The sequence below is a fragment of the Sardina pilchardus genome, chromosome 7, assembly GCF_963854185.1.
Source record: "Sardina pilchardus chromosome 7, fSarPil1.1, whole genome shotgun sequence".
NCBI lineage: Eukaryota > Metazoa > Chordata > Actinopteri > Clupeiformes > Clupeidae > Sardina > Sardina pilchardus.
Window position 1 is genome coordinate 32,413,284 of NC_085000.1, and position 13,660 is coordinate 32,426,943.

The following is a 13,660-nucleotide window of genomic DNA, read 5'->3' on the forward strand; positions in this document are numbered from 1 at the left end:
CAGGTATGATCAAGACCATCTTAGTTTGTTTATTTTGACTGGATACCGTCTGCTAAGTGATGGAACCGATTGCCCAATATCAAAGAGACATAGAATTACAACACTGAGGAAAACCCAGCAATATTGCTCAAAAAGGTTCCTTGTGTATCGTCAGCATTGGAGGACATATACTGTACACATCACAGTCAAAGTTCTTGCGAAGTTCTGCCAAAAACAGGCAATCTTATGTGAGTGAGCAAGTAACCATGTGGTTGATTGAGTGGGTTGGTGTAAGAATGGGAGTGTACTACCGTGCAACCAAAGTATTCAATGGATTCAATTATTTATTTTCCTTGTCAATCTACACACAATACTCCAACACTCCACAAAAAGGCAGGTTCTTGGAGTGTTTTGTGAATTTATGAAAAACGAAAGACGTAAATAACGTAAATTAAAAGACGTAGATTAACGTAAATAATCAGACCCTTATTGTTGACAGAGGTGGGCACAAATACATCAAAAACTATTTTGTTACAAAATACAAATACTGGCGTAGAAAGTGTAACAAAATAAAATACAAAATACGGATGTGAAAAATGTATTTAATTAAAATACAAGTAATTAGCAATTAGAAAATACAAAAATGCCCCCACAATAATCATGGTATACCAACTTTTAAAATAAACTACAAGAAATACTAGTTTTTTATTGGCGGACAGAGGCCTAAATTCTTTACTTTGGGCTGAAGTAGCCTGGTCCTACCATACTCTTGTACATTCATAATGTACAGAGAGTCTGGACACTTTCCATTGCCAAGCATGAATTTCCTTGAATGCGGATACTCTGCCCAGAGCCTCTCAGATCTGCCATAACCAATCGATAAACGTTTGGTCGTGAGGTGACATACTAGCGACCTCAACGTCATCGTTAGCTACTCCCTCTGTTCGCTGATTGGACCTGCACATTTTTGTCTTGAGAAAACCTGTGAATATACCGCAGACCCAGACTACGTAGTGGAGTGAAATGAAAACTGAACGGAAGTACATAGGAAGGCGGAGCCAGGCTACCCATAAAGTAGATCTAGTAAAAAATGTAATCAGCATCATATATCAATGTAAACGATGATTGAACTGACAACAAGGAGACTTTGCAACGGTAATCAACTCTGACAAAGCAAACTACCCACCATCATTTTCCGTATTCAATGAAAGTAGTACAACAGATTGAACAGGTTAGCCTTTCTAAATTGAAATGCATTTCCTTTTTTGTGCTATAAATGCATGCCTTTTGCCTTAATACATGACTGGCAACACGGGGGACAAATAAAGTAACATCCTGTAAGGTGTCTCAATATACAGAATTAATTAACTGGGAGGTGAAAACTCGAGACTGTTTCGCATTGGGGAGGTTTTTGCCTCAGTCTCCTCCATTATTTCTGCAGATCAGGACACCTTGGTTGATACCTTACATAAATCCTCATGTCATGGGGTTCATGTCCTTAAGATTCTGACCTTTGGCTCCAAGACTATGATAAGCATAGCATATTCATATTGTCATGGTTATACTGTACTAGGTAAGAGGCTATATTTAACTGTGTGATGAATTTTTGGCTAATTTGAGGGGGGGAAATGATGAGATTGTTGTTTAAGTATTTAAGTATTTTAAACACTCTAAATACAACCCCTCAAAGTATTTTGTTACAAAGTACATTTGATTTTTTCCAATCCTGCAAAATACAAATTACAAAATACACTTAAGTAATTAAATACATATTTAAAATACATATAATTGAAATACTGCCCATGTCTGATTGTTGACACGCAATTGAGCTCAGGTGCATCCTACTTCTACCAATGCTTTTACGACTTGATCAGAGTCCACCTGTGCCTAAATGAATTCACTGGCCATTATTAGGTGAGGCAGACATCTCTTTATATAACGTCACAGGGATGGTGTATGTCAGAGCCACAAGGTTGAAAAAATGGTCCGTAGACCTGCGAGACAGGATTGTGTGAAGACACAGATCTAGGGAAGGATACAAAAAATCATTCTGCAGCATTGAAAGTGGCCAAGAGCACAAGAGTGTATAAAGAAGGACAAACAAATACATGAAGCCATTCTCTTGAACCCAATAAACTGTATTTCCAATACTATTATGTATTGGAAATACGTACTTCAAGTATAAATGCTGCCCATCGTTTATTATATTAAAGGTAGGGTATGGAATGAGCTTTTTTGGCCATTTTTGCAAAATCACTTGAAATCCTATTCCTAACCCACTTATAGCCACTAAGTTGGAAGCACTGAAATGGAAATTAAACACGTCAATCATCTGCGGAACGGGCAGGGCTCGAAAAACTCCAGCCAATAGAATTCCTCACCCCATACCATCATTTCACAGCTCGATCGTCAATCTAACGTCTTACTCCTCTTCCTACTCCCCCTCCCCACCGCGCGCGACCCTTTCGAAAGCTGGTGACCGCGAGTCAGTGCTGAAACGAAACCAACTGCCTGCTGCTGCATGCCATGTTCCCCTCTTGTTGTGTCACTTCATTTCTATACAAACTAACTAAGGCAGCGGATACCTACGGAAACTCAATCACCCACGCAATAAATAAGCTATGTAGCAAAAATTACATTTTACCATGACACGAAGAGTGCTGTAAACATGAAATCGAAACTTAACAGCTTGGAGCTACGGTGGAATAGGCGAACCAACGGGGCAGCACTAAACTCGGATATTTCAGGAGATAATCGCCCTGGTAAGAACAAACCAGATTCTGTTCAAATATACACACCTATGGCTACTGAACCATATGTACTACAACCCTTTGGAGGTGAATAGCCTAAAGAATGTAATTGGGGAAGTTGATGTGAGTGATTGTATGGAGACTAGAGCTCATAGCGCTGTAGACACCAGGATGGCATTTCATTTAGCCTGGCTCGCTCTCGCGCTGCGCATTTGAATTGTCGCTCGTGCATGGAGGGCGGGACTTGAGGTTGTATATGTTCAAACTCTGCCGTCCGTTTTGCTAATTCCGTACCCAACCTTTAATAACAACAATATATCAATAATAGTACCATGAATAAAACATATTTTCATATAAACCAAAATCATAAACATACAGAATGTACTTAGTGCAATGTGGGCTGCACTTTGTGAATTCTGCCTTGACGTCAAAAGAGAAAAGACATTGTGAACTTGACCATGTGAACAAAAGGCATCTTTTCTTTGTATGAAAAGGCTCAAAGATAAATGGTGAGAGAAGTTTAAATATTGTCGTAGTTGTATTCAGACAGACCACATCATACTCTTCAGACCTCTTGACACAACACAGTTTAAGTCAAACAGAGTAAAAGTGGTCTCATTCACCACATTTTGTGCCTGTCAAAAACTGTTTTTGATCTGGTTTGATTAAGCTTTCCCCTATGAGTAATGACGTCCAGATGACCACAGTGATTCCCTGTAAACGCTGACTTAAGCAATCCACCACCTTTGGACAGTCAATATTCTGAGCTGCATTCAGGGTCATTGTTATTACTGCACCACCAGGGATGTACAGTACAGTAGTAGGATAAATGCAAGTAAAAACAGTTTATCCAACTCTTATTAGAGTTTATCCACCCGTCAAAAGAGTTTATTCATCAACTGCAACATACTTTTAACATTCAAACATTACACTGTATTATCCACAATCACAATATGTACATTAATCAGAAACCATTTAGTGAATCCATTCCTAGCCATAAAGGCCAATTTGGGCCAGCGCTTACAGTTGCCATGGTGCTAAGCAAACGAGAGCCATAGACTCCCCCCGGATATTACACCAGTCCATCGCAGGTAACCCCCAGCAGAAGCTGCTACCCATTTTACAGCTGGGTGGACTAAGACAATGATGCAGACAAGATAAGCAGTGATGTATAAAGTACTAGAGATCCAGACTTGAGTAGAAGTACAAGTGCTCTATCAAAAAAGTGACTTGAGTAGAAGTAGAAGTGCTCTTTAAGAACCGTACTTAAGTGGAAGTACTAAAGTATTAAACATGTTTTGTACTTAAGTATTGCAAGTAGTTTATTTTTTTAAATACTACTCAAGTACTGAAAGTAAAAGTAGAAGTATTATGTAATTAGCTGATTTGCGAACGAGATGGGTGCAAAAGTTATCAGCAAAATCTTTTAGTGCAGGCCCCTTGGCAGACACACGGGGGCCATAGCCTAGGCCCTAGACTAGGCTACAAACATGTGGTAGTAGTAAAACAAGGTGAATAAATATAACTGTATAGGTTTCCCAATGTCATTTGTAGGGGTGTTATGACCAATACAACTCACTTTTAATACGATAATACAGAATCATTGATCGTCTGTAGCCATCCATCTACCTGTATGTATCTATCTATCTATCTATCTATCTATCTATCTAATCATGATAAGTCTATAGTGTCACAATTGTTTTAACATAAGTTAAGAATTTTGATACTGATTTGATATGGGAGCCCCACCACACCAGTGGAGACCAGACATTACAAGGCATACTTCCCCACACTCAGTGAAAAGGTGGCTTCATATCATATGTTTGTATTTCAAACATTTTGAAATTCATATGAAGTTATTGTGGGGTGCTACACAGACTGAAGTCGGAGACCAAGAAGAAATGTTGCAATTTAAAAACGGGATTAGGCTACTCGAGAATGACTTATTGTACAAATGAATGCTTCTCATGTAGCCTAACTTCACTTTGATTTTCTCGCGAACCCTTAATTACAGCAACTATTTAATACCATTGGAAAGCTAGATCGTGCCAGTGCCACGCATCAGTGTGACTAGGACTTCGTGAGCAATCCGGAACGGATTTGTTCGTGACCGACACACCAGTAACGAGTAACGATGGAGCACATAAAGAAATGATCGGAGTAAAAGTACTATACTCATCGAAAATATGTAGTGAAGTAAAAGTAGAAGTAGCAGAAAAAAATAATACTCCAGTAAAGTACAGATACTGCATTTCAGTACTTAAGTAGAGTACTTAAGTAGTTCTACTTCGTTACTATACATCTCTGAAGATAAGATATGCAGCATTAGTCATCATCTGGGACTCGAGCCAGCAATGTTGTGATTGCCAGCCTAACCCCTTAGACCATTGAGCTTTGGCAACGTTATAAACATTGGACAACAACCATCATCAAACATGTTCTGCATGTCTTTTATGAAATAGTGAAACCGCATGGCGCTGTCCTCCTCACCTTGATCACAGAGTTTTTTTTTTTTTACGACTGCTTTAGCACTACATCCCTGTGCACCACACCTGCATATATCAAAGGCAGGTCCACTGACACAGCAATGATGACGCATTGACGACAGTGGGGCCCCAATTGCACATGACAGTCCTCACTCGAAATGAGTGATCGTTGGCAGTGTACCCATGTTTCCCCATACAAATGCTTTATGACCAGTTGGGTGGAGTTCAGTGTTTATTCCTCCCATTAAGATTTATTGTGGAAGAAATGTGGCTTTTTTTGTGTCTGTCAAAACATTGCATAACCATAGGGGGAGAGAAGACTTTACATAAGGAGCAAAAACAGTTACTGAGTGTGAAGTTATATAATCTTAAGAGTGAAATGTAAGACAGCACTTCAATGGATGTTTATCAGTGCACTGTGTCGGGAGATGTCTTTAGACATTTCTCCTTACTAAATTTTCATCATAAAATGTGTCTTTTTCTATTTGATTAGAATTTTTTGATAATTATGAGACTTTTAAACAACACATAAGTCCAAGAGTCGCAGGAGTCAAAGGTTCTTCGACTTTCAAGCCATGTAGTGACAGCGTCCTGCATCTTTTTGTGTCAGTGAATCTTATATTGCAAACAGAGATGGGGAACAATTTTTCACCTTTGCATAGGTTTTGATCAACGAATGACTAGTTTCAGGTTTTGTGAAGTAAAAAGCAGAGAAAAGTCGAATAAGTTCAGGTTAGCAAAAAAGGTTTATTGACATTCATAGGACAAAGTTAATTAAGTTAATCTATTCATGGTCAAAATGGTTCTAACAGTACTTTTATGTAAAATAAATATACATTTCAGAATATAATGTTTTAATAACGTATCTTTTTCTTTAATGTTGTGTCAACGATGTCAACATAATTTGTTAATACTTATGACACATTTACAGTGTAGTTGACTGAAAATGTAAGAAAAAAACAAATGTCATTGACAAAATGAGTGACCGCTGCCGTGTTCAATCCATAAATATTTTCTGATGCTTTACAAAAAAGTATACAAAAAAGTACCAATAAGGACACAGTCTGCTTAAGTCTGATTGAAGATTTCTGTGTTTGTGTACTTCCATTCCCCAGTGTTTTCAATCAGCTGAAGGATCTAAAGGTGGGAAAGGTGGACCCCACCTTGTCTTTCTTATGAGGTCAAGACGAGGCTCAAGGGTTTGCATAATGTACTGATGCACCTTGTGTACTGGACCCATTGACGTTTTGAGTTAATGATTCCTGTGACATTTACAGCTATTTTTGACCCAATCTGTGGACCTGTCAGAGAAGAATTTGAAAAGACTGATGCACTGAAAAGGAACCACACACATGATGAGATCTTGAATATAATCATAAGGACTAAAACAGCAATACGTTGAGAAAGAAATATGTTGCATTACATTACATTACATGATTTGGCCGACCCTTTTTAGCCAAAATGACTGATTATATACTGTGGATAAATAGTGAATAAATAGAAATAGAAAACTAAAACAGCTGCACATCTTAAACATTAAGTCATTGTAAAGGTGCTATGTGAAGTTAAAAAAGAAAAAGAAAAAAAAACATGCAAAAATGTTTTAGGAATAGCAGCAGAATGGGAAGAAACAACCTTTTTTGGCATAATGTCAAAAATGTCTGTGTTGTTTATATAGTGCCAGACTAGCACTATCTTGTAATTCTCCATTGCACCATGTCTGCCTATAATAATCGTAGAAGCCACTGAAGGACTACCGCGTGATTGCGCTCAGGATAACTCGGATCCTGTTTGAATTCCACAAAACATCTGAAAACAAACAGGAATAAATTTAGTGTACACATACAGTATCTTACGAAACGGAGCCTAAAGCCCACACAAAAAGCTATGATGTATCAAATATGATTAAATTGTTTTCATTATTGACCAGTGTTATTTGGCAGGGGTGTCACTAGTCGTTGAAAACTTCCGGGGCTAAGCCCATAGAGTCTAAACGGCTCTCATAATTCCAATTTTCCAAGACTCTAGCCTCATTTACGCCACATTGATAGCGTTGATTGATTGATAGGCAACAATATTTTGACAACCAAATACATGCCCTGGTACAGTCATCTTTCTATCTATCTCTCTCTCTCTCACACGCCTACGACCAACCAAATTATGGCTCATGATAAGGTAACATTCAAGGTATATTTGCTGCCTGAAGGAGAGTGAGAGCAGCCCTGTTCTCATGAGGGAATGCATATGCATGATATCTTTATAGCTTGTACTCTGCACAATGATCTAATCTAATGTATTTTCAAGTATTGACTGAAATCCTGCCAAAAGATTCCTTCAGATACGCTGGTTGTCAAAACACAGATGCGCTGTTTGATGTTGCACTGCTGGCTCATAAAGGGAATGACAGATGATTAAGAAACTTAAGAACCACCCTTCTGAACAACGTGGTGTCTGATCGCTAAAATAAGGGCCTATAGGTTTCGCTGAACATAATGTTAACTTACAGGTCCAATTTGCCTCAGACTTTCAGACAAGGTAAAGGGTCCCTATATCTCAGTCCTCCTACAGTACATGATCTAGATACAGATCAGGATCCAGAATTTGGTTTCACTTTGTTCACCATAGTGAGATAGGAGTGCGGGTCTGCAGTGACCTGACTGCTCTTCTTATTAGTGCAACGCTGGATGCCCTGGCCTAAAGTGACCATTGAAAAATGAAAACATGGACACTGCAGATGAGATTACATCAAAATGTCAGCTAGATATTATCTTCATTTATATGTCCCTTGCAAAAATACAAAGAAAGTATTCGGTGGCACCCTAGATTCACGTCATGGCCTCTCTGAGATGTTAGTCTGTCTGACAAATGAATAATGAATGTGTTATGATGGCTGTTTAAAATGTATTTGTTCTGCTGTCATTTTGATTGACGTTATATTTTTAATTATGTGGTGTTATTTCCTAGCCTGATGTTGTCATGCTCAAATTCTAGTCAGCTGCTCCATTGGGATGTAATTATGGGGTGTGTTTGAACTGATACAGAAGTGGAAAGGCCTGTAACACTTTATGCAATAACACCACATTATGTGATAAAGTAATACATTTGCACGCCATCACATAATGCAGCAGATTATTACGAAATGCGGTAATAATTACATAATTGCGTGCAAATTTATTACATTATCACATAATGCTGTGTTATTAGCCTACATAATGTGGTGTTACAAGGCCTCTGTACTCAATCGGACAGACCTAACCAATCAGAGCAACTAGTTTACCGTGAGCTTTAGGAAGAATACCCAAACCATCCCTCATCTCCACAAATGCCTTAACATTGTTTTCTGTTCTTTGTTTTTTTATTGCGCTGTCAATATCTTATGTATCTACTATATCAGTTAGCATTAGATATACAAAAAAATACACAATATGGCTTTGGACCTTTCCAACTGCTTTGACATCCAAATATGAGCCTGCCATGAACAGCAAGATGGTGAGGATTACCAGCGCCAAGAAGACTGCTTCTGCCGGCAGCAGCAGAGTCTTTCACCAAACAATAGTATGTAGGCCTAACAATAATCATAAACCATTATAATAATAAGCAAAGTTACTACATCTTTTGTATTTTTATTTTTTATTTTTTTACATTTCAACAGAAACCTCCACCTGCTGCTGTTCAGTATTCGCCGGAGCGCCGCCAGTCGGATTGTGTCCACGTGGACACACTTTCTTTATTGCCTGCTCGGAAGCCAGCGTCTGTGGGTCCCACCAGAAGTAGTCAGATCCACGAGTGATCGTGAAATATTCAAGTGCTCTGGAATCACAAAGCTGCCAGACATGGCAATAATGGTGAACAAAGGCTTTGTTGTGGACAACATTGCTGGCTGTAAGGTGTACACAGTCTGTACAGTATGAAAAGCTGGTCACTAGAAATTAATCTTGCACTGTTGCACTGTTGGACTTATTTGCACTACCAATTTGACACACACCTCATACCTCATACTGGATCACAGTACCAATCCTCAGTACATTCATGCACATCTTTATCTATAGTATTTTACTGCTCCTTTAGTCATGTTGATTTGTTGATTTGCTTAGTATTGTCCTGTTTACATTGTAGTGTATGTTGTGTGTGTTGTGAGTGTTTTTAATGGTTGTGTTGACATTTCTTATCTCTGTCTGCCTTGATTGACAACTGAGGAGATTAGGCTAAAATCAGAGGAAGGTTAAGGTTAAAGTTAAGAAAAAAAATCAATAATGATCGATATCCACGAAACACTTCTATCGTGATACAGTTTTCAGCCATATCACCCAGCGGCTATCTCTATCTTCCTTGCCATATAATGGCAGAGATGGAGAGAGGAGAGAGGCGTCGGGGTGGCAGTCAGATTACTATGCCATATAATGGCAGAGGTGATGGAGAGGGGCATTGGGGTGGCAGTCAGATTACTATGCCATATAATGGCAGAGGTGGAGAGGGGCATTGGGGTGGCAGTCAGATTACTATGCCATATAATGGCAGAGGTGGAGAGGGGCATTGGGGTGGCAGTCAGATTACTATGCCATATACTGTAATGGCAGAGGTGGTGGAGAGAGACGTTGGGGTGGCAGTCAGATTACTACATACTGGCAGAGGTGGTGGAGAGGGGCGTCGGGGTGTACACAACTAATTGGCACTGGATGCTGATAAGCTGGTCTCACTGATCTCTTAAAGAGACCCTATGCAACTTGACTTGCTTGACTGACCAGTTTTATCGAAAACAGTCACATTTCCTCCCGCCCCTAGTGTCCCTATTCGCTATTACAACCTTGCAACTTTCTGATGAACGATCGTCTGCTGTTTACATCTGGAAGTCAGAGACGCGTATGGAACAAGAAGAACCACGCTTGCAATTTATATATTTATATATAGCCTGTATATGTATAAATATACACGCTAAAGCTGTCGGGGAAGCTCTGCAGAGAAATATGCAAGCATTAAACGAGCGAAAACAAAAAACAAAACCGAAACCAGAGATGAAATCGCCAATCCTGCATTGTTCCTCTTTAAATGGCTTATCATAACAGTGTCAGTAAAACGTTTAACAGGCTATAGCCTATAAAGAGTAGCTACACTATCAGCCCTTACCTCACACTGACTTTTGTACCTGACCATGGATATATAGGCTTAAACGTACAACTCTTGAACTTATACTCCAAATAACAGGAGCAATAGCAACCAGTTTCTGGAGTGTCGATGAAAGTTATGTAGATGTAAACCAGACGAAAATTCCACTTTTCATGCATTTTACATTTAGGTTTGTCAGGTAACTAGACTTTTTTTCTACTCTACATCGACATCACCACATACTGTATACCCCAGAACCTGACTTGAACTGACAGTTAAGCATGTTTTTTTCTCTCCATACTCATAAGTTGTGGCTTCTCATTCTTCCTCAAAGGCCTGTGACAGATTGCCCTGACATTTACTCTCCCTGCTGGATTTTTGTTCAAAACTATGTCACATAAATATTTTTACTGTATTGTACAGAGTACAGAGCATTAGATATACAAAAAATACACAAAATGAACTTTTGAACTTTGGCATCCACATGAAATATGAGCAATTTGGAAATGATGCCCAGTAAACTCATTTCTGCTCATCTTGACCTGGATCTTTGTTCCTTTCATTACACTCTATGGAACTCACCCTTTGTCCATCCACGTCATGATATAACCCCCCTTTGTCTAGGAAGGGGGGGGGTCCCATGCACCCGAAAGATATATTTTTTTAACCTAGTTTTTTGTAATCCTTAAGGTGTCTAGTTAATGGATTTTTTTGTCCTCAACGGCAATTATTGTCCCATGTATGGTTTTTTTAGCCATTTATTATGGCGGGCTTGGATTTTTCACTGTAAAACATGAAAACTTAAAATCAACATAACTCCTGAACTATACATCCCACAGAGACCATTCAACCCATTTTATTTTTGTCTTTTCATGGGGAATTTAGAAAAAAAAAGATTCCCATGATTAGGTCATGTCTGATGCTTAACAGCTCAAGTAAACACAAAAAAATGCTAAAATTCGCCTAAAATAAACTGCATAAACTCCTCCCCTGTACACCCCATTAACATTTTTTTTCAACCTTTTGTGTTTTTGCAATCTTCAAGATGTATATGAAACAGAAGTTAATGAAATCCACTTGAAATATTGTCACATGTATGTTTATTCTGGCTAAATGGTTGTCATCCTGAATTTCCACAAATGCAAAAAAGATAGGGTAGATGCAACATAATGTCTTAACTATACATTGTGTAGAGGTAAATGACCCAGTCTTTGGGTCCACATTCACATGAGGTATTAATGGAGATGGATAGTGACATGATTGGATGATTTATGGATTTATGGAACAAATAAATGCTTAAATGTAGAAAAATGATTAGGCGGAATTGGGCCAGGGGAACTAAGAAAAAAGTTTTATTTCATTCCAACTCTTTTATCTGTAATGATCTAGGTGTCTATTAAGGTACACATCATCACTGGTTCTGAACACAAACTATAAAATTCTAAGCCACACCCTTTACATTATTCTGCCAATTCATTTAGCACGGTGGCGACAGAGCTGCGCGACAGCGAGATAGCAGAACAAGAGAACTGCGCAGCACATGATGCACGTGGTTAAAAATCTGTCCACAATGGTCTAGATGGGCGTGTTAACTACTCTGCAGTCGATATCACATGGCCTTAACTTATCGCGGGAGCAAGGCTTTTGCTGCGCAGCAGCGCAGTTCCTCTCCAGGTACTGCTGAGCCTAGACCGGCCTAGACCCTGCCTTCATGACGTCGGGACTTTGCCCTAATTGGCTTTTACATCCTTGACGTATGCGCGGGCATTTAGATGCTTCTTCATGTCCACAAGGGCCTGTTTTGTCATGTGGTCTAGTCTAGACTACGGGAAGTAGAAAGTGTCCAACTTCATAGCAGCGTTTGTATCCCCATCCCTACTGTCACTGGCAGATCTCGCTGCTGCAAGAGGTCAGTTGGAGTTGAACTTGAACGCGCCTAAAGACAACAATTCATCCCACCCACAGGCTTCACCTCTGTGAATGGTCCTCTCCAGACTACACATTTAATGTATAGTTTGGCTTGCCAGGCTAAGTTTGATGTTGAAAAATAAGGGATGTGGAAAGTTTCTAAAAGTGTAGATTGATTGTCACTCTCAATAATAATCATTACAAATAATGCCAAAGAAATACAAGAAGGCAAAAGATGGTGAGTATGAACAGTTTTCCTCAGCAAGGAAGAAATCCAAAATAGATGATGGCGGCAGAATTTGTATTTTACATGTGCCTGGCTTTGAGAATGAGGATTTGCAAAGGAACTGAAACAGAATAGCTGGTCTATCTACACGTAGTCCATTCCTATTCCGAATGAACGCTCATGTATACGGTCATTCGGATTGACCGTAATATATTCCCAATGAAAAGTAGCAAACAACGGCTATTCCGATCAAAGATTACAGACGTCTGATCGGAATAGAATGTAGCCCATGTAAACAGACGGCACAAAAATGTTCAATCGGAATAGTTTAATCGGAATGACAAAAAACTGTCCATGTAAACGTGGCTACTGACTAATTGAAGAGTGTTGTAAAATATACAGTCTAAAGCTGTAGGGGAAGCTCTGCAGAGAAACCTCCAAGCATAAACGAGTGAAAACGAAAAGCAAAACCGGCGAATCCCTTTAAAGATTAGCGCTATGATGATATGACTCGCTTTGGACAAAAGCGGCTACCATAACCATAATCATAACCATAATAATCTCCCTTAGCCTGGACATTGACCCGTCTCCTGACGCAAGAGGCCCTTTAATGAGGCTATTTTACAAAGTATGCACATGATAGTTATCACCTGATTAGTAAGTTTTACTGTGGTAAACGTAACACAAAAGATACATTGATATAACTCCAATTTGCAGACACTTTGGGCATTGTCGCATCAACACTTAATGTGTATCATAAACTTTTTCTATAAAATGTTAAGGATGTGACATGGCCATGGAAATTGCTGATTTATGAACCAGAACCTTGCATTTCAGTTATGAAGGAATTTACTGTTAAAGCAACACTAAAGAGTTTTTCATACCTTAAAATATGAAAATCATGGTGTATTTCTAACAAAGGAACGGCAAATTAGCATGTTACCTTTTGCACAAGAAAATTATTCAATAAATAAATAAATTGATAAAAAATATGCCGCAAGTTTAACCCCCCCAATGGTAGACCCAAAGTTACGCCCTTGCACTTGCAAATCAGGAGGAATACACTAGTCTACTTTATATAAAACATATTTGCTTGAATACATTTAGAAAAACTTCACTCATTGTGCCAAAACTCTACACACAAGGAAACAATGACACAACACTGGGAAATATACCATTCAAATCACCATTTCCAATGGCTAAACGAA